At 39.0% G+C, this 21,512-nt stretch overlaps 1 protein-coding gene across 2 annotated transcripts in view; it reads left to right on the forward strand.

Moving 5' to 3' along the window:
- CTNNA2 (catenin alpha 2) overlaps positions 1-21,512 on the forward strand; it is a 448,404-nt gene that overhangs the window by 11,853 nt on the left and 415,039 nt on the right. The window lies entirely within an intron of this gene.

Here is a 21,512-nt window from a genome sequence, read left to right on the forward strand (position 1 = left end):
CTCACTCTGTACAACACCCTGGGTTATAACTCAGTGCCAAAAAACAACTCCAGCCATACCAAAGCACTGAGTTACTTGATAAGTTTAACTGTATTTCTCCCAGAAGGTTCTGATGTGGGTGGGAAGATGCCCTGGGAGGAACCACAACTCAGGGTTAGTCTTTAGCGTGGAAAAGTACATGAAATAATGGTGAAATTTGGTGAGAGAACTGACATTTCAAAGAAAACTGGAAAAGTGGGAATAAAATTCCAAATGTTGTCCTAAATTATGGGTATTACAGTCTTGTGTCATATATTCTGTGTGATGAATCAAAATTCCTTCTGGGCCTGTGTTTCTAAACACAGAGTACTGCAGAAAACATCCCATGGTGAGATGCAAAATCTGTCAAGGGCAGTGAATATAGTCAACATGTTAAAAAGGTGTCATTGTTCTTCCCTCCAAGAATATTTTGGTGTCTGAAGGACAACTGCTGTGTTTTCATTTTTGGATCCCACTGAATAAAACAGATGGATTTGATGAAGGTGTGTAATTACTTGGATTTCTTCTGTGCACAGCAGTGACACAATACTACCATGGACAGTCTTTGCACATGTTTAATCACCATTAAAAAAAGTTATTGGATTTTTATGGCTAAAAATCCATATTTATCAACGTCCTCTCACTTGAAAATGCAAAGCAAAAACTCATCACCACCCTCTACTGGAAGATGTCCCAGCCCATGGCAGGAGATATGGAACTAAATGATCTTTAAAGGGCCTTTCCAACCCAAACCATTCCGTGATTCTGTGATCCTGTGATTTTATTCTTTTAAAGAAGGAGTTTTGTTGATAGTAATTCCTAAAATTCAATCCAGACTTCAGACCAAAAAGTGTATGTCCATATATTTCTAAAGAATGGAATAAAAAATTACATGTCAGTAGCATTTTTAAAGTTAAAACCATCTGAATGTGTTAAAATTGAGTTGTGCACAACATTGTGAGAAAGCTGAAAAATCAGAAACCTTGTTTTTTATTATGATAAATCATTATGCTTGAGGTGATTTCCAGATATTTTACATGTTAATGTAATGAGCACTTCCCATGCTGAACTCTTTTTTTTGCTAAGTTAGGTTCTCAAGGCAAAGGAAAAATTAATTTTTAAGAGCTTCATTTCTGTGAAGATTGTTACAAAATGTGAATCACTGTAGTGAGGCCTCAGTAAAATGCAATCTAGTATTCCTTGTGTTTTATTTCAAGACAGCTCAATCCAGGGAGATGCTTTTTTGCTCCACACTTGCTCAGAGTTGCTGCAGTCCAATGTTTGCTGTCCTGGTGCTATTTTTGTTGCTGCTGTTTGTGTTGAGGGCTTGTGATTTCATTAACAGTTATTTTAAAACCTGAGCAACCTGACAGAGGGCTAAATAGAGCATAATTCTGTTTCCCATGTAGATAAGCACAGCAACACATGAATAAAAATCAGGTTGGCCTCTCCTCCACGCTTCACAAGTCTCCCGGGTGGCTTTGGGAGCCTTTGGGAAACAGGCCACGTTATCTTTAATTTTTTTAATAATTAGCATTGCTTTCATCCAAAGTGTATTTCTAGATGAATTTGTGAATAATAATAGTTGTAGTTGTTAAGCCTCCTTTTTTCCTGGCTGTTTTTGTCTGCGTTTCTGGCATGGGAGAGGAGGATCTTATCCTATTAGCCACCTTCCCTGGGTGGGAAGCCATGCGCTGAATGAAGCAACTAAACAATTCTCCCAGCCTTTGAACCTGTGTTAGGTTGTGATAACCCCTGAAATCCAAACTTAATGTCTTATATGTTACCTGCACTTATAACTTCCCCAAGTCATCCCAAGAGGGTGTCTTTGTCCCTGAGTGTCACAGCACAGGGTCGTGTTTGTCTTTACAGTTAAGGAACTTTGATTAAATCACACATTCTCTCCTGATCCTTAGTTTTCCAGCCTTAAGAATGGTGTGGTGACCTTATGGTGACACTGCAGAGAATGTGGGCTTTGTTAACCAATTCGAGATCTGCCCCTGAGGTTTCAGCTCAGAGGCACTTGTTCTGTAACACCAGCTTAGTTTTTTGGGGTTATCACTGTGACATTTGTGCCTTTTCTACATTAGGTCCCATGTGCTAATTCTTGTATTCATTTGATGTGATTTGCTTAATAGAAGAAAACAAGCCCGTGCTACATTTATTTTTAAGTGAAGAGAAAAAAAATGTCTTTCTCTGGAATGATGACAATGAGCTGTTTATTACCACAAGCTGTGCGTTTTATTTTCTTTTACTTAGAAAGCAGTGATTTGTCTGAATTTTTTTGAGTGGTTTTTAAGTGAATAATGATATAAGAGCCTTCTTACTTGAGGCTTCTTATAAACGTGGTTATTTATATGAGGAAAAATTGTTCAAGCGTGGATTATTTATGTGGAGGAGAAAACTGGCTCTGGATTGATATAATTTTTCTTTCCCATCTGCTCCGAACGAATTTGTTTTCTCTGTGAGCAATGAATGCTTGCTTGCAACTTTGTTTTAGATACTTAGGAGCTCCTTGTACTATTTCCCTTAATAAAATGATCCAATTCCAACCTCACCTTTTGTTCTTCAAGGCAAACTTTGTTCTCTCGTGGCTTCAAAGAAGTGTTGTGGCCTTTCCCCTTTCATTTTTAGCAGACCTGGTTTCATCAGGCATTTAAAAAATATAACTGAAATTTTTTTCCTTGATCTAGTGGTATTGCCATGATTTTTCCTTCCTTTTTTCTTTTTTCTTTTTTTCCTCTACAACAATTAAGAAGATTAATTGCACTTTTGATGCCAATTCCTTCCTAAAATAGTTCACTCTATGCCTGGAGCCTGGGCTCAGCCTCCCGAGTGAACTGTGATGTCCATCAGTGTTTACCCACCAAATTCTTTCAAAATGGGTAATTCTGCCATTGGGAATGTGCAGTTGAAGGCAAAAAGAGCATCCAAGCAGCCTTCCTAAAGCATTGTTAGTTATTGACAGTCAAGAGAGATGTGGGGTGATTTTTATCAATAAAAATCTCTCCTACCTACAACCAAGAATGACCTAATTTATTTTTTTTTTTAGGTACACCAGCAGGATCTGTGTGTAAACAGTTTCTAAGCAACAGCTTCCCTGTCCCCTAGAAAGAATGTCACATTTTATCCGTGACTCCTGGGTTTTATAGCCCTTCTCCTACAATCTGTGCCCTGGTTTAGGGGGAGATGAGAGGAATCTCTTCAGCAAGGATAGTTCTCCTCTTTTGTAGTACCAGGTCCCACCTACAGCTCGCTGAGGTGTTGGGAATTAAATCACTGTCTCCTTTAGTGCTGCTTTCCCGACAACTTTGCTGTCACAGGCCAGCACTTTGAATTATTTCTGTGCAGCTTCATAAACATTCTGTAATGGTCAAAGAGCCTTTACTTCTGCCTCTGTTTAAATCCAAGAGATGACAAACCAGAAACACCTAAGTAATTTTTTTATTCTAAATTATGATGTGGTTTGAACTGGTTTGAAGGGGAAAAGTGAGTTTTCTCCACAGCACAACAGGTCTCTCTTTTCTCAAGACTTGTGTGACATCTGTCTCAGACTGGGGAAATTCAGTGGTAATAAAAATGAGAACCCATTGCTATTGGATTTTTACTAATCCCATCCCTGGAAGTGTCCAAGGCCAGGCTGGATGGGGCTTGGAGCAACCTGGGATTCTGGAAGGTGTCCTGACGGTGGCAGGGGGTTGGAAGGCAATTATTTTGAAGGTCTCTCTGATATCTCCAGAATCTTTTGAGAGAATGTTAACCTCTGGGGGCTGTGGAGCTGAAGAAAATGGTTCAGGCTATTGGAACTTAAAAAGTCATAAATGCATAAAGTTCTGTATCTGATCTACCACATCCTGCCTGAGCTGAGGCTGCTTTCAGGTGGGGGAACACAGATCTCTTAGGAAGCAGGTTTTGCACAAAAGAACATTGGAGTGGAATATGATCAGAAACTCATTTAGTAAGAGGTGCGGAAGAGTCAGCTGGAATCTCCCATTATATTCCAAGAAAAGCAGCCTTCATGAAAATGGAGGTTGCTTACAGAAAAGGCTGGAATTTTATCTTATTAATTCCATGCTTCTGTTTATGAGTTGTGTTTGCCAACCCTGGGAGCCAGCAGAAGTAAACTTGCAGTTTGTTGAAGATTTGGGAGGAGGAAGAGGAAACTCATCAGTTAGCAGAGGATGGTAGGACCTACACAAATGTTTTGTTCATTTTACTTGTTTCTTTTTAATTTGCTCTCTGTTTGCTGCTACTGTTAAATAGTATTTCAGTTTGAAAAATGATCTTACTGCTTTTATTAACAGAGAAGGCCTGTGGATGTTGGAGCTGCTTGGATTTGAGTGGTTATGATTGATAATATAGGCTGCAGCCTGTGGCCTGATTTAAGTGAATTGTAGAGTTTATTCTCTAGATGAGGTAAAATGATAGGTCTTGGTGTGCTTTTGAGAAAAACAGAGCTCTCTGTGCATGTTTCCTCTGCTGTTGTGAGAAGCTGTCTAGTTTCTTACAACTGTCTTTGATTTCAAATCAAACAAAGGAAATCGAGATTTCTGCTACGTACAGAATGGGGAGTGAGAAAGGATTGGAGGCATTTTCCTGGCTTGTGTTAAGAAATAAAAATGAGCAGAAAGAATTCTGAAAGAGAGGTTGGATGTTATGATGTGCAAGTGGGAAGCACAACAAGAAAAGGAGCTCAAAATACCTGTGTGCTTAAAACTTAACATCAAAGTCAAAAAATCTGGAGTTAGGAGACAGATGAAACATGAGCTTTTGAAGAATTTTTTTATGAAAAGGGCAATAAAAGTAAGATTTGTGATGTTCTTACTCTTTAGGGGCTGCTAGGGTGGCTTCCTGTCAAATACCATAAAAACAGGCTGATGAAAGACCAAGAGTAAATTCTGGTTTTTACTGTTTGCAGCATTCTCGCCTTCTCCATTACATTTTGACCAAGAGTAGTGTATCATCATAAAATTCAGACTGAAAAGTGAGCTTCTGGGGCTTTGAGCCTTTCTGTTCATTTCTTAGGTAAAAGAAATTATAATCTCAGTCAATCCCTATCAATAATTGGCTGATATTTCCCTCTAGCTTTGGGCCAAATTTCCTTGATAACTTGTCTTTCATGTAGAATAAATTCCTCATTATTACCATTATTTCTCTGTTATTCTGTGCGACATGGATAAATCCCACTGAAAGTCTATCTCTATTACTAAATATTCCACTGTATACTAAATATTCTTTCCTGTAGAAGGCAAATTCTTCTACCTTTGCAAGCTTAGGGTTTATAGGAAAACGTCCTTTTTCATAAGCAAACTCTTGTAGCTTTGTTTCCTGCATACATTAACAGAATGTTTGAAGATTGAAGGGAGTGAACATGCGGTGAGTCATCTCATGTTGAGAATAAAACCTGATATATTTGTGAATGAAATCCAGCTTTGGGAAGTGGAGCGTGTAGTTTATTATTGCTGCTTTCTGGGTTTGTTTGGGCTTGTTTGTTTGTTTTTTTTAAGTTTATTTTTGCTTTTAACAGATGTGCGAGGAAAGTTTTAATTAGACTCGGGAAGTGCTGTCTTACGTGTTTGTGAATCTGCAAATTTTGGGATGAATCGAATTTAGTAGGACTTGACTGTGACTGGGAATATCTGCCTGAGGGGGTTGTGAATAATTTTTGCAGGTGCCTCCATTGACAGTATTTAAGGAGCTTTGATTCCTAAAAAATCTAAACACAAACATGTGGATGCCTAAAAAGTTTGGAAGTGAACAGAACACTGAAAGCTTGATGAAGTTCCTTGACTGCTATGTGTTTACAACAAATGTAGGATTTTAGCAGAATTGTGAGTTGGTCTGATGACATCTCTGGAATGCCAAAGTCTGCCCAAGTCCAAGTGTGTGTTGTACAAAGATTTCTGCAACTCAGAAAATACTAAACATGCTGATTACAGGGAAAGTTAATAATAAAATCTGTCCTTTCTGTAAGGGTAGTTGGAAACAAAGAGGACATGGATGGGTTGATTGATCCCTGGATATTCCATCCAGCTCTGAGAACCAGCTGTTCATGGACACTCTGAGTCTCAGGGCAGCAACTCTACCATAGTTTTTAATTGAGGACAGACATGTTATTGTTTCATAGCTTCCCTCGTGAATGTTCCCTTCATCTCTGCAACATCCTGCTGCAGTTGGTTCCACGAATCTGAGGGGAGAAGTGTTGCCTGGTACTTTGAAACCTGATGAGTGAAGAATTTGATGTGCATTTAGGTTTTGTGTGTCATAGGAATTATTTTGAGTTCTCTTTGCCTCCATGCCATCTATCTTCTCACAGACTCATGGAATGGTTTGGGTTGGAAGGGACTTTAAAAGTCACCCAGTCCCATCCCCTGCCATGGTCAGGGACACCTTCCACTATCCCAGGCTGCTCTGAGCCCTGTCCAGCCTGGCGTTGGACACTGCCAGGGTTGGAACATGATTTTAGTGATATTTCATCTCTGTGATTTATTTAAAAATTGAATAATGAGGTGTGTTTGGGTTCTTTTCATATGAAAAGCATTCAGTGCCTCCGATCTGGAGGCTCAGTAGATACATCATCAGTTCTGCCAGACCTTTGTGCAGGTGGAAGGACGTGGTGTTAAGGATGTAGATGTGTAATAGATTTATAGTGACATACAAGTATTTCCCCCTGCCTTCTTTTCCTGTACAAAGCTGTGCAGAACTTCAGATTTTCAGAGGTCTCTGGGGTTGGTTGCTAACTTCAAGCCAACCATTTTAGAGCAGGGTTGCTTTTCCCCATGTTTTTCCCATATCGTTCTCCATTTTACGCAGTGGTGAAAAATGCATTTCCATCAGCTGCTTTTGCCCCTGGTCACTGAGCTTGACAAGATCTGCAATCTGAGCAGTGAGATTTATGATGGAGTGTTCTGCTTTATTTATTTATTTATATACTAGAAATAGTCACTTTACTCTTCACCTCCTTTTTTTTTCCCCCAAAATGGAGGCAGGAATTTTTTTCTGGGGACCAGTGATACTTTACAAGTTATAGAGGGAATATGTGAGGTTGTGCTTTACCTTCCAGAAAGCTTAGAATCCACTTAGATAAAGGAGTTAATTGTTTTAACAGGCAACATAATGATACTGCATGGACTGAAGCTGTGCAGTGAAGTAGGAGAAGCTCAGTGAGGATGAGGCAGAATTTGTCTGAAGACAACTTTACTGAAGTGTAGTCAGGGATCACAGGAGAGCAAAACTTGTGTTGGAACGAGTTTGGGACTAAAACTGCTACTGCTGAAAACATCTGAAACAGTGATCATAGACATTCTGGTTCAAAGCCTTGTAGGAGGTGGGGAAAAAGGCAAATTCACTATGGTAGTGTTTAATCTCCAAAAAGAACTACACGTACAGGGAGACATGATTAAAAGGCAATTAAAAAGAATACTTTGGTATTTTGTTCTTGAGAAACTTCACAGAGTCAGAGAATTGTTTAGGTTGGAAAAGACCAGGGAAATCATAGAGACCAACCATTTCAAGACAGTAAGGAAAATAAATAATATTCATTAAGACAGAAAATGAGGGAAAGGCAATGATGTCTCAGGACAGCAGTGAAAGCTACTTTTAGATAAGAGAACATATTTGAAAGGTATCATCATGTGCAAGTATTTAATGCCCAAAACGTTTTACAGGAGGCCAAAAATAATTCTGCAAAAGCGTTCAGGAGATGAAAACCAATTATGAATCTTTTTTCAAATCCTTTGGAAGCAAGAAGTGTTGCAGAGAGTTGGCAGTCAGTAGATGAGTGAGGTAGGAAAGGTGGAGGCAAAGAGGATGAGGAGGAGGAAAAAGAGGGAAATTCTGTATGTCCTTGTTGCCTGTGAAACAACCTTTGCAGGGTGTTCTCAGGGAAACTTCCAGAAAAGATGGCTGAGACTTAAATGTTAATTAAAGGTGTTGGAGAGGAAATGGATACAATGAGTAATATCATGTCACTACAATTGATTTACTTTCTAGGATTCATTTTATTCATGTTTGGTCTCAGACGCTCCCTGTGTCTGATACAACAACTGCCTCAGGGTCAGGTTTCATAGCACAGTGAGCATTGATTAGTTCCTGGATTGACATTGGCTGAATTTTGCCAATTTTTATGACTACTTAGTGTATTACTTTGTTTGAAAAGGTGCCAGTTTCACCCTGGTTTTGTGTTTAATTTTTTTAAAGGGTTTTTTTTTAGCTTACGTTTTGTTTTGTTTCTAAACTCTTTAATTTTCCATCATAACCCTACATGAAAACTGTTTGTATTCCACCGAGATGCCTGTAATAATTTATTTACCTGATAGCCTGAAAGTTTCATTGCCTTTTTTTTGAGTTTATCTGGGTTCCTTCATTTTCTTAATCTTCACAGAGATGATTTTTTCAGAGACACCGATCAAAGATTCACTATCAAGGTGGAAACTGTATATGAAAAGTTCCTCTGTGGAAAAATTAATCTGATGTTAGGAAAATTGCTTTTTTTGAAGGACTGGCATTCCATTGTCATCTGTTTACTTCTCACATTTCCTTTAGCCTGTAAATACTAATAATTTGTTAATTAATCCCATCAGAGTTTGCAGGTTTTTATGTACTTATGCAAGAAATAACTACATGTTTTAATGTTGGTAAAGAAGAAAATGCATTTTATGTCTTTCAGTCTTTCTCCTCGGCTTAGGGGATTTTCAATTCCAATAAGAGGCAGACTAGAGATGTATTTTGAAGACTGAAAACCAGATTAGATGTGTTGGTTTCCTCTCTGGTCAAAGCACATAGTGATGGTAATTGCTTGGACAGGTTGCAAACAATTCAAAATCCAGCTCTGCAGTTGCTGTACTGTTTTGTCTTGGATTTTCTGATAAATATCTGTATATCTATATTTTTTTTCTGAGTTGGTATTATTCCCTTCTGTATTGCTCCTCCACATTCTTCTCGGATCCATTAGTGGTGAAATCAGTTTTATCCTTCTGAGAATAACACCATAGCATCAGTGAAAAAATGCTTTAAACTCTTTTAAATGCCCTTGTGCTAAACCTCATGTAATCAAGTTGGATTTTTTTTTTATGTTTAAAATTCCGTATTTTTGTGAAGAGATAATTTTTAAAATTTTCATATTCATTTTGAAACGGCTACTTAGAGAACATGGCAGTGCAGAACCACAGGCATCTCAGATTTCTGTCATCTGATCATATGGATCTGGCTGTTTCTTTTCCAGATGAATGAATTTTGAGGATTCTCAGTGAAATACTGAGCACAGTCTCTCTCTCTCACTGGAACTGTACAGCCTGTATCCATGTGTGTTTATAGATGTCTCTTGGTTCAAAAAGTACAGTTGTAGAGTGATGGATATTTTTAGGATGAAGCACTGTTCTTCAGACCTCTTTATGTAAGAGATACAGAAAAATCTCACAGTTAAATGCTAATTTTTTTTTTTTCTGGCATATGGATTTTTCTGAATTTTAGAGGTCAGCCAGGTTTCTTTCTTCTGTGGAGTTAGGACAAAAGCAAGTAAGCTGAGTAACTGCTGTGTATTTGTCCCACACCCTGCTGTTCTCTCCTTCCAAAGAGCAGAGATTTATATCTGGAAAGCCAAATATTTTCTGTCTACCATTTCCTAGAGTGCTTTCCCAAGACAAGTGCTGTCCTGCTTCTGGTTCAAATGGATACAATCTGGGCAGTTTCTAATCCACCACCATTCCAGATTGCTTTGAAGTCCCTGGGTGTCCTGAGCATCCTCTTACAGGCTCAGCAGAGGCGATGTTTGAACAGCTTTCTCAGCGTAGCAGACTTCCCACCAACTCCACAAAGTTGCTGCATTTTTCTCAGCTGTTTAAAATTCATGTTCTCCCAGCCTATTAAGGCTGTTTTTCCTCTTCTTTCTCTGTGTTTGTGGTTCTTTCACCTTCAGTCGGTAATAGGAAATTCCGTGCAGATTGAAAAGGCTGTAGAACCCAGATGTCAGTCATTATGCCGCAGTCTTCCTTCAAATCAGTTGTTTTCAAAGGACAAGAAAATGGTTCATTATACATATATTTAATGAAATCACACTGCTCATTGAGTTTTTGCAGGTTTGCCTGGGGGTGGGAATAAAAACATGATCAATTTAAACATAGCATCACTTTCCGTTCAGCGTTACTGTAAAAAGGATAATAAGGTTTTCATTACAGTCTTTCCTTTTCCAGAGGTTTATATCACCTACTAATTTACTCATTATAAGAACATTACATGGAAGGTTCATGTACTAATCAAATTCCATTTGCAGAAAAATGCTCTCCAAACAGCCTTTTCCACCTGCTCCGGAAGACAGGTGGTTTGCAAAAATTGTACTGAAACTTCCAGATGCTTTGGTTCAGAGAGGAGGGAATGTCTGATTAGGGTTCTCTGTACTGTGGTACAAGAGCTCCCTTGTCTTTAAATTCCCATGTTTCATCTCATCCCAGGATTTTTGCCATATGAGAAGATGCTCCAAGGGCTGGAGCCAGGCTGGGAGAGCTGGGGTTGTTCACTTGGAGAAGACAAGGCTACAGGGAGACTTTCCAGTGCCTAAAGAGGCTCCAAGAGGGCTGGAGAGGGACTGGGGACAAGGACCTGGAGTGACAGGACACAGGGAATGGCTTCTCACTGCCAGAGGGCAGGTTAGATGGGATATTGGGAAGGAATTCTTCCCTGTGAGTGTGGGCAGGCCCTGACACAGAGTGCCCAGAGAAGCTGTGGCTGCCCCTGGATCCCTGGAAGTGTCCAAGGCCAGGCTGGACAGGGCTTGGAGCAACCTGGGATAGTGGAATTTGTCCCTGCCATGGCAGGGATTGGTCTTTAAGGTCCCTTCCAACCCACACTATTTGGTGATTTGATGAACATCATATCAGCACTTCCAGGTTGAATTTCTGTTTAAAAAAAAAGGCAGGAGGTGGGAAACGAGAGAGCTTCACCTTGCTGTTGTCAAACTCAGGTGGACTGTGATGGTTTCTGTGATGGTTTTTATGACTCTCTCTAGGGGAAGGGGAGGCTGGGGTGTGACATACTAGAAAACCTTTGATTATGAGTCTTGGGCAATGTTCCCATTCTGTTTGTGCCAAGTGCTGTGTAAACACCTGGCAAAAGCAGACTCAGCCCTCTGTTCCAGTTAAAAGCTGGATTTAGACAGATGGAAGTGCAAGCACAGAGTTAAATTCAATCAACAGGGCAAGGCTTAGTGACAACAACCCATCCCAATCCCAGCCACTGCTCAGTTTCCTTCCATGGTGCAGCCAAGTCAAGCACTGGAGGAGGTTGAGAGAAAGCAGTGAGGAAACAGATCCTTGGAAGAGTTTCCTTGCAATTGTCAAGCCCAGCGTTTGAGAGGGTGCAGCATTACCTGTTTAACAGTTCAGTCACCTGCTTGATGGGATGTTTGGGGCTGAACTCAATGTCCTGTTGCAGAAAGCTTATTTTCAATAATTCCTTAGCTCCAGGGCTAAGTCAAGCAGCTGCTCTTGATGATTTTCATTCTGTGCCAGCTCCTGAGCTGTGCTCTGTCATTTGTGCACAGCTGATCTGCGCTAAATTAACTTTCATTTTAGAAATACTCATTTCAGGGCTGGATTTTTTTTTTTTCTTCTTGGTTTCACTGGGTTCGTTCTGCTCCTGAACAAGTCCTTGTATGAGCAGAGGTGGGAGCAGAGCCTGTGGATAGAAAGAAGTGCTGAGGAACAGGTGGATGCTGCTGAAACCATCAGTGCTGCAGGAGGGAAGGCTCATTAAACTGAAGCCCAGTGGGTGTCTGAGTGAAGTTTTGAAAAGCTTTAAAAGTGAAGGTGAGCAGAGTGATGCAGAGAGGTGATTTAGTTAGTGGAAGAAGTTTGAGAAAGCACTGACTTCACAAAAAAAAAAGCTGGAGTACCTTTGTAGTAGTTTTCTGAGTGCATGTGGTGGAATAAGATTGCTGTTAACAGAAAGTACAGACGGTGAGGTGCAGGATGATAACATCAAGAAGAGGAGGGGGAGCATAGCTGCAGGTGTATGGATGAGTCAGAATGTCAGGAGAGTAATATCTTGGAAGATTAGGTGTAGGTTGGATTGGACAACATAAGAAGAAATCCAAAAATAATACCTGTATAGCAGGACAGAGAGATAATAATTTCATTTTTGACTGGGAGTGAAATTCTCTAGATACAAGGTACAGAAGCCACATGACTTCCTTCTGTACCTCTTGTTTCTTGGTAACTGCTCTAAAAGCTGAGAATCCAGGCTGAATGTGCCATGGCAGTTCTCTTGATTTTCATATGACCTTTGAAACCTTTTAGTCATTCCTTTCCACACTATTCCCACTCCCTTCAGAAATTGTTGGTTTGTTTGTCACTCTTTTTTTGTCTCTTTCTCTCCCTCCCTCTCTCCCTCTCTCCTTCTCTCCCTTTCTTCTTCTGAATTTTTTTTAATATTGCATCAGTTCTCGTGAATGATCCCAATTTACCAGATAACTCAGATTTTGTGGCTGGACTATTTTTAGTGTTCTCTTTATCCTTGTGGTGATTGCAGTTTTATCACCTTACCTGTTTTTTTCTTTTTTCCTTTATTTTTTTTCCCCAGTTCTTTCTTCTGTAGAAAATATAGGATGCGTGGGAAATATTTTATTTCGAGTAATGGACAGCCAGCCTGAACAGGCTGACAGTCTTTCTTCTGAGAAATCTTAGCAACATCTAAACTGATTTTCTGGAGGCAGGTGGATAATTGATTGTGTCAGGAAGATGTTTGTGCTCGTAGCAAGTAGTTAAAGCATTTGATTTGATCGATACTTGTTAGTCCTGGTGAAAGAAAGGGAAAGCAGTAAAACATTATTTGGAGTGGTTGTTTTGGTCACCTGAATGTTGATGTCAGTCTTTGCCAGTTGTTCCACATTAAACTTGGAGAAGCAGATATTCTTAAATTTCACTTCAGTTTTTTGTAGCAGTGAACATACTTTTGTTGATTTGGGTGTAAAATACCGGATGAATATACTTTGTATTGATACTTTGGAACAAGTGAACATTTCCTTAACATTTTTCTAGGAGTTACCTGCAAGGCTAAACATTCTTTCTGCATGGATTAAGGCTGAAGTCATAATAAAATCCCAGTTTGAATGGAGATGTATGTAAACAGTAATTGATAATTTCAGTGTTTCACATCAGTTGTTTATTGCTGCATTCATAGTGTTAGTCAAAAGCTGAGCAAAAATATCAATCATCATATCTATTAATTTCTGCCCTCATGCATGCTTTTGAAGAAACTCTTAATTATACATGGAAGTTGGCACAGAAAATCATCAGGTGGAACATATTACATTAATATTTGATATTAAATCCTCCCCTTCCCTGAATCTGGGATGCCCTAGGTATAATTTCAGGAAGGATTTCAAGCAGAACGTGTTTGTGTGATGGGAACTTAGACTCATTGCAGAAATTTAACAAAGTTAGAGGAATGTCAATGTTAAACAGGACTGAAAATGCCTCTGTAGTCAAAATTTGCCTTTTAAGAAATTATTGGAATTTAGAATAATTACATGAATTAGCAAATTTAAAAGAGTTAATTTTCCATTCATAGGGTAATATAAGTATAGTCAAGCTCTTTCATGGTGAAATTGTTCTATGAAGAACTTTTCTCAAACACTTTAAAAGTCAACAGTGTGCTCATGATCTACAGAAAATAACCAAATGACCAAAAAACTAGAGAGACAATTTGCATAACATAGTTGTAAACTTCTCTCTTTATATAAAAGAAATAATTATTGGGTTGAAAAGAACTGCTGATCTGCCTAAATGCTGAATTCCCCATTTGTACAGTTAACTTTATGTGGCATGAAATCTTAAATGATTGAGAAATCTCAGCTGGGACCTGCAAAGGCAAAGCTGGAATGAAAAGACAGTTTTAGAGACAGTGATTTCTTGGTTTCCTTCACAGAATTACAGGACTGTTAAGGTTGGTAAAGACCTCTGAGCTCATTGAGCCCAACCATGGACTTGATGGAAAATTTGTGGAGAATTTGAACTGTGGGATTGGCAAAGGAAAAGCCTGGGCCTGTTACTAGCTACAAGAAAAAATTGTATCAGATGTATTAATTTTTTAATTTGGAATTAAAAAAAAAAAAAAAAAAAGCTGTTTCCTCCTCTCCCCCTCTTTCTGGTTAGAGTAGATCCCTCTCAGCCTTTAGAGAAACAGCACTGTAATGTAGCCAGGAATTCAAACCAGCTAGTTCATTAGATAAGTTCCAGCTCAGTGGCACTTGAAATTTCCTCCCATCTCTTCCTCCACCAGTTCAAGCTCTGTCTGAGGCTAATAACAGCTTGGTAATTTGTGCACACCAGAATAAAATAAGAAATTAGAGGCCACAGTTTGCAGTTCACCTGTTCAGTCCCAGTACTTTGCTGCCACAGCTCAGGCACCATTTGTGGTTCATGTGCAGTTGTGCTTGGAGTGTGCAATGGGAGCAGCTTGGGACTTGCAGCTTTTGTGTTTCCTTGGGGATGAAAGTGATGTTCAGGCTGTTCATCACTTTTTCACTTTCAGGATGTTCATCACTTTTTCTGAGCATCTCTTAGATGCAGGAAATTGAGATGTTCAAGCATAAGGAAATTGAGATGTTGAAGTGCATAAGGAAATGCTGGTGGGTCATAGAATCAAAGATTGGTTTGTATTGGAAGGAACCTTACAGAAGGTTCAAATTCCTGTGCCATGGCAGGGACACCTTCCACTGTCCCAGGTTGCTCCAAGCTCTGTCCAGCCTGGCCTTGGACACTTCCAGGGATCCAGGGGCAGCCACAGCTTCCCTGGGCTGTCTGGTCTGATGCCTCAGCATCCACTTAGGAATTTATTCCTAAACTGTAATATAAACTGCCCTCTTCCAGTTTGAAGTGACTCCCCCTTGATCTGTCCCTCCATCCCTTGTTCCCAGTCCCTCTCCAGCTCTCCTGGACTGGAGCCCTTTTAGGAACTGCTGGACTTCTCCAGGCTTAACAAGCCCAGCTCTTCCCTTTCCCTGTCACAGAGAGACTCCAGCCCTCGAGCATCTTCTCATATGGCAAAAGCCCTGGGAGGGGATGAAACATGGGAAGAGAGGACAGGACAAGGGAGCTTTTGCACCATGGTTTGCTGTGGCAGCACTGCCAGGCTGTGCTGGACAGGTTCTTGCTGAGATACCAGTGTGTGGTAAACTTGGACTATCAACTGGAATTAAAAAAATAATTTCAGTTAGAGCTCTAATTAGATTTCTGAGTAGCATATCCAGCTGGTTCTGCTTTAAGGAAAGGAAATGGCTTGCAGTGTGGTTTTTGATTTTTATTTATTTGGATTGAATTTTGGGCTATAGCCAAACTTCGTTGTGTTAAATTTTGCTATTTGGCTGTGGGTATGAAGGTGATGGTCTTGGAGAATGCAGATCAGAAATCTGTGAGTGATGTCACAAATTCTGTTTTCTATATGTGACAATAGTCATATATACTATTTTTAAAAATTATATCACCATTTCCTGTCTAAAAAATTATAAAAATTAAAAGTATATATTTTCATGAGACAGCTTTTCTGAGTAATTTGCTTAATGTGCTCCTTTTTTTTTTCTGTGTGTATAATTATCATCATACCATTGCCAGCATTATTTAATTTCTGTAATTATCAATATTAAAATGAAAAGCCCTGGGTTTTTTGTCAGGCATTTTAAGCAATTTCTCCTCTGACAGATTTCTCTTTCTTCCTTTGGTCTGTTTATTGAAAAGATTGGCAGTTCTGTAGAATATGGAGTTTATAGATGCAAAGTGATTTTCATATATTAAAGAAAAAAATAATTATCACTCTTTCAGTTCTGATTATTCCCATATTATTCCAGAATTTCAGAGATGGGATACTGGGCATGGTTTATGTTAGTGTGGCACATGGTTGATGGGTGCTGGGTTCAGATGTTCTGGAGAGCAGAGAGAATCTGCTCCAGAAATCTGTGCTCTTCTCCAACATGCATTTGGAAAATCCAGGGGATTTGTCATTCCTGCTGGGTAGAAATGTAGATGTTTTGTTTTGGGATGTTTTATTAAACTGGGAGATACAAGAAATGGGGATTTGGAAATCATGTCGTCTGTTTTGTGTAATAAGAGATGCTGATTTGAACATCCCTGTTCCAGTAAGGGAAGGTGCTGAGGCTGAGAGTTGGTTGGAGAATCTTCCTTTGAGGCACAATTAGAGGTTACATTTCCTACCACATTTGTCCATCAAGTCCAGCCCAGTTTTCAGATCTCAAAAAATGACTTTCCTCTTAACTGAATCTCCTGACAAAGCTGCCTGAAGGACATCATCCCCATCACCCCCAGCATGTTTGGTCATACAGATTTTTCTGTTTCAGCCTTTGGAGTTGTTGAATCTCTCACTATTGGAAGTCAGATTGATCAGTCCTTTTCCCCTTCCCCCAGGTTCTGCTTTAGGAATTCACTGAATCATTCCTGCCAAAATCTGTCTCCTCCTTGCTTTCTGAGAGATCAGTGACCAGGGCAGGGATTGTCCCCTGTGCTGGCACTGCTGAGGCCACACCTCGAATGCTGTGTCCAGTTCTGGGCCCCTCATGACCAGACAGACACTGAGGGGCTGGAGAGTGTCCAGGGATGGGAATGGAGCTGGGGAAAGGTCTGGAGCTCCAGGAGCAGCTGAGGGAGCTGGGAAAGGAGCTGAGCCTGGAGCAAAGGAGGTTCAGGGGGACCTTGTGGCTCTGCACAACTGCTGACAGGAGGGGACAGCTGGGGGATCAGGCTGTGCTCCCAGGGAACAGGGACAGGAGAAGAGGGAACAACCTCAAATTGTGCCAGGAGAGGTTCTGGTTGGACACTAGGAAGAATTTCTTAATGGAAAAGTTGTTAAGCATTGATATGGGCTGCCCAGAGAGGTGAGGAGTCCCCATCCCTGGAGGGGCCCAAGGAATGCCTGGATGTGGCACTCAGTGCTCTGGGCTGGTGACAAGGTGGGCATCAGTCACAGGTTGGACTCGATGGTCTTGGAGGTCTTTTCCAACCTAAGTAATTCTGTGATTTTTGTGAATTCAATACAAACCAACCACAATCCACAGGAGGCAAAGCACTAATGTCACTCCAAGGGGCCAAACTCAAATTTACAAGGACCTGAAAGTAAAGGCAGCAGGGAGATATTTTATCCCACCTTTCCTCTGGAGCCATTAGACATGAGGAAAATGCTTAACTGCCTAGTTGGGATATATTGCTCATCTTTGCTGCTGCTTCATCTTCCAAGAAGTTCTGTTTCTTTGAAACTTCTTTAAATCCACAATGGCTTCAAATGACTGCTTTAGAGTTACATTTTAGTGTGTGAAGTATCTTTTTCTTTTTTTTTTAACAAGATAAAGGTTGAAAATAACTATAGACACTAGCCTAGACTGTTGAATAATGTTTTGACAAAACAGAAACAAGTTGTAAACACAATTAGTTTCCTTGAAAATCTGAAAGTTTCATTTAATAGAGATACACTTAGGTAGTTAAAGAATAATAAAAAAGTCTTGCCCTATCAGAAACTGGTTATAGCATCATTATTATTTCACTGTATCTCTTTCTTTCTCCCCATATATTGCTAGATAACACAGTGAATAAAGCTTTTTAATTTCACTTTGTTTAGAGTAGCAATATTCTTACAAACAAGGACTACTTGTTCTGTATTTGATATGGAACATGATAAACCATTTGTATGGAAAGGGAAGTGTCTAACAGGTACCTCTGTGCTTTTATTTTTAGTTATTAGGTAGTGCAAAAGTGCACAAGAATGCTACATGCAAATCTGACTAACATAAGCACAGACTGCTGGCAGCCACAATTTGAATTTGAAAGGCCATCAGCACTTCTCTGGTATTTGTTTGCTGATGTTTTAGGCAGTGGAGTTGTGTCTTAAACACTTCTTGCTCTGTTTTGCTGTGGGGTAATGCATGATCCTCAAGTCCCAAAACTGAAGCAATTAGAGTGGGAAAAGACCTGTCAGGTTTTATGGCTTTTTTTAATTTTTATTTTTATTTATCTTTTTTACAATGCAGGATTTTTACCCCTTATTAAACAATGTTTTCAAATGTGTTCCTGTTCTAATCACAAATGAGCTTTCCAAAAGTCTTTTCCACAGTTTCTAAATACAGATCACCATAGGAAAGGCATCCTGTATCTGCAGTTTTGTGGTTTCCCTGCTGTACTTCTCATTCATATTAAAGAATTGTGATTAGAAAAAAAAAAATAAATTGGAGTTTGTTCCATTTTTCTCCTCATCAGTTACTTTTCTGAAGGCAAATCATTCTTCTTGATCAGTGACCTCTAAAAATAGTTGATTTACATTTAAATGCAATCTGTCATTTACAATCCTTATAAAAGGGGAATAAAAGTACCACAATATTCACATTGAAACATTAGTTTTTGTGTATCACCGTAAAAACAATTTATTCTAAGCATCATATCTATGGAAAATACTAACATTAACATTGAAATTAGAAGTCAAAACTTGACAAACTGACACAGTGTACTTATATTCTACATTTCCTTTGTGGTCTTCCACTTTGCCTGCCTGCTTATGAGCTGTTTAAATTCCTTTGCCTAAGTTTAAATTTTTTAAAATAACTTGCATTTAAAGAGTGCTGGATAATATTATTTGATGGAATTGATTATTTTTTTTTTGTTTAACTTCTGGATGGAAATTTTAATACAGAAAATTGGCATTTAAATGGTTCTTATTTTAACACAATAAATATGCAGTATGAATGTATTATTTTTCTTACCATTTAAATATGTGCAACAAATGTTATCTGTAGCTGTAAATGATGGTTTTTGGGGTTTTTTTAATGTGTCCATATTATCATATCCTATCAGTTTTAGAAGTGGTAGATGATTGGTTATTATACTGATACTTTTTTTCCTTCAAATGCTCAAATGAATAGAAGAAACAAAACTTTCCAGCATTTTCAGATACCAATTAGTGCCTGAACCTTGAATGAAGGTGTGGAATTAGACATGAGATAAATATGATATAAATTCCAAAGCAGGAGCATAAATCCAACTGTGGTTTAGAGTATATGCACAGCACTGAAAAATGCAGATGGAGTTCTGACCTCAATATCTCCTGCAGAGAATAAAGGGCATTTTTACACTCTGCCTCTCTCTCTCTTTATTTTGCATGGGGGTCATAAATAGACTGAGGATTGGCTTAAAATTTCATCCATTACTTATTTAAAAAAAGCCAACCAAACCATAAAATACAATTTTGAAAAGTTTTCCTGGCTGAGCCATCCAAAAGCAGGCAAAAAGGAAACAAGAAGGATGTTTCATCTTCCGCTTCATTATAAATTGATGAACTTGCAATTTAAATCAGTTTTGCTCATTAATTTTCATGTTAGCGAGCTGAAGTTCATTGTATTGATCAGAAGTTCCAAACCTGATGTGATTAAAACCCATAAGTGCTATAAGAGAACAAACACTGGTGTCGATCTGGGAGGTGATTTCTGCTTCAAATTAACAGGATCTTGTTAATTTGCTGCGATGGAAGGGAATGTGGGCAGCTTTAATAATTCATGCTATAGAACAGGTGTCAAGGACATTGAGTGACACAGCCTCTCTCACTGATTGTAATTTTTGAAGCTCAATTTAATATAATATTGATAACTTGCTAGCAGATACTCTCTTTTATATTGTTTTGAAATCATCTCTCAGGAACATGAAGTCAGGTTTCACTCCAGAGCTGTGTTGTGCAGAAATGAGGAAGGTGGAGCAAATGCTGTTGCAGCTGCCACTTGCCCATGGGCATATTTTTGATTTTTATGTGCAGATGTCTGAGTAAAAATGACATAGTCATATCTCAGTTGCCTCTGGAGAAGTTTTGGGTTTTTTTCCCCTTAGTGTGGCTGCCCTCATGACCATGAACATCATCTCCTAAGCAGAATAGAGAAAACCCATCACAATTTCCTCTCTAAATGTGACAAAAATAAAATCCATCCATCGGAAAGCTTAATCACAAATAGAGATTCTGTATTTTGGAGGGAGGGAGTTATATGTGGTAAAATATTTTTCTGCCTTTAACTGGGAATCCCCTGTTAAAAACTGCCTGTTGAGAAGAAACCATGGAATCACAGAATCCCAGGATGGTTTGGATTGGAAGGGACCTAAAGCCCATCTCATTCCACCTTTTTTTATATTGCATCAGTTCTCATGAATGATCCCAACACATCTTCCACTGGACCAGGCTGCTCAGAGCTCCATCCAGCCTGGCCTTGGGTTTCACTTCCAAGAAGCAAAACCGTGGAATAATGGAAGATATGGAAACACATTATCAAATATAACTCAGGACATTCTTAATTTTGGTATTCATGGGTTCTGAAGCCTATAAATGTCCCTATTGGGTAAAGAATGAGTAATTGTAGTGTAGATAATGAGAATGTAAATAAAGAATGTGTTCCTGTATTGGAAACTTGCTAGGAAGCTGGAGAACAGCATGTTTTTAAATCATTTTTTGGGTAGAGTTGGAAAAGGTTTTCTTTGTTCCTGCTTTTCCTCCCCACTCCTTTTGGGAGTCAATGTTTGTTTCTGTTTTGTGGTGTTTTTAAGTGACCTCTCTCTCTAGAGTAATCAACTGACTGCTTGATTAAAATTGCATGTTTTGCATAATCAAATGAGCTTTTTGGCCTTTCTTGCTTGATTTTTGCTTTTTGTGGAGACCTCAGTGGTGCTGCTTTGGGTCCAGGTGTTTGGTGGATTTGGAGCTTATAGTGAGTAGGATTTTGTTTAATTTTGATGGGCATTAATACCATCCTGTAACTGATATTTTTGAGAGTTTGATGTGATTAAAGAGAACCTAAGTTGTGCTTTCTATACTCAGGCTTTTCGCATTCTAATTTTCCTTTTTCTTTCCTTTATGTCACCATTATTTATAGACCTTTTAATGTGAATAATTTACAGGTGAAGGCCTTTGGAATTTAATACATTGGGATATATTTGGTTTTCCTTGGTCCGTGATATTTTATTTTATTTTTTTAAGTCAGTGGTTAAAGCAGCAGAGGCACCCCTTGGAGAATCCTCTTCTCAATGCCCTGATTTTCTCTTTGCTTGTTATAAAGCTTCTCTACTCCCTTCAATCAGTAATTTTCCTTTTCCTATGACTTTGTAATCCTTCTTAGATAAACATATTGCACTCTCCTTTTCCCCTTTCCAGCATAGCTTCTCTACCTTTTCTCTTGAAGCTGACATGAATTTTTTGTCATGTTTACCACAACCACTTTAAAGGTGGTAAAACTTTTACATAAACCAGCAGAAAGCAAAGGTTGAGATCTCTGTAGTCACTTGCCTGTCCCTACCAGTACTTAAGTTAATTACCTGTGAGGATTATTTCTGAGACTGTAAACACATTTGTCTGTGTGCTTTTAATCAGTTAACAGTTTCTGTGGCCATTCAGTTATAAAAACTCTCTTTGTCTTGGTTTTGATTGAAGAGTTCCCTTTCAGCATTAACTAATTGTTTCTCAGATGCTGCTGG

The sequence above is a fragment of the Lichenostomus cassidix genome, chromosome 4 (assembly GCF_008360975.1).
Source record: "Lichenostomus cassidix isolate B80296 chromosome 4, HeHo_3.0, whole genome shotgun sequence".
NCBI classification, from domain to species: domain Eukaryota; kingdom Metazoa; phylum Chordata; class Aves; order Passeriformes; family Meliphagidae; genus Lichenostomus; species Lichenostomus cassidix.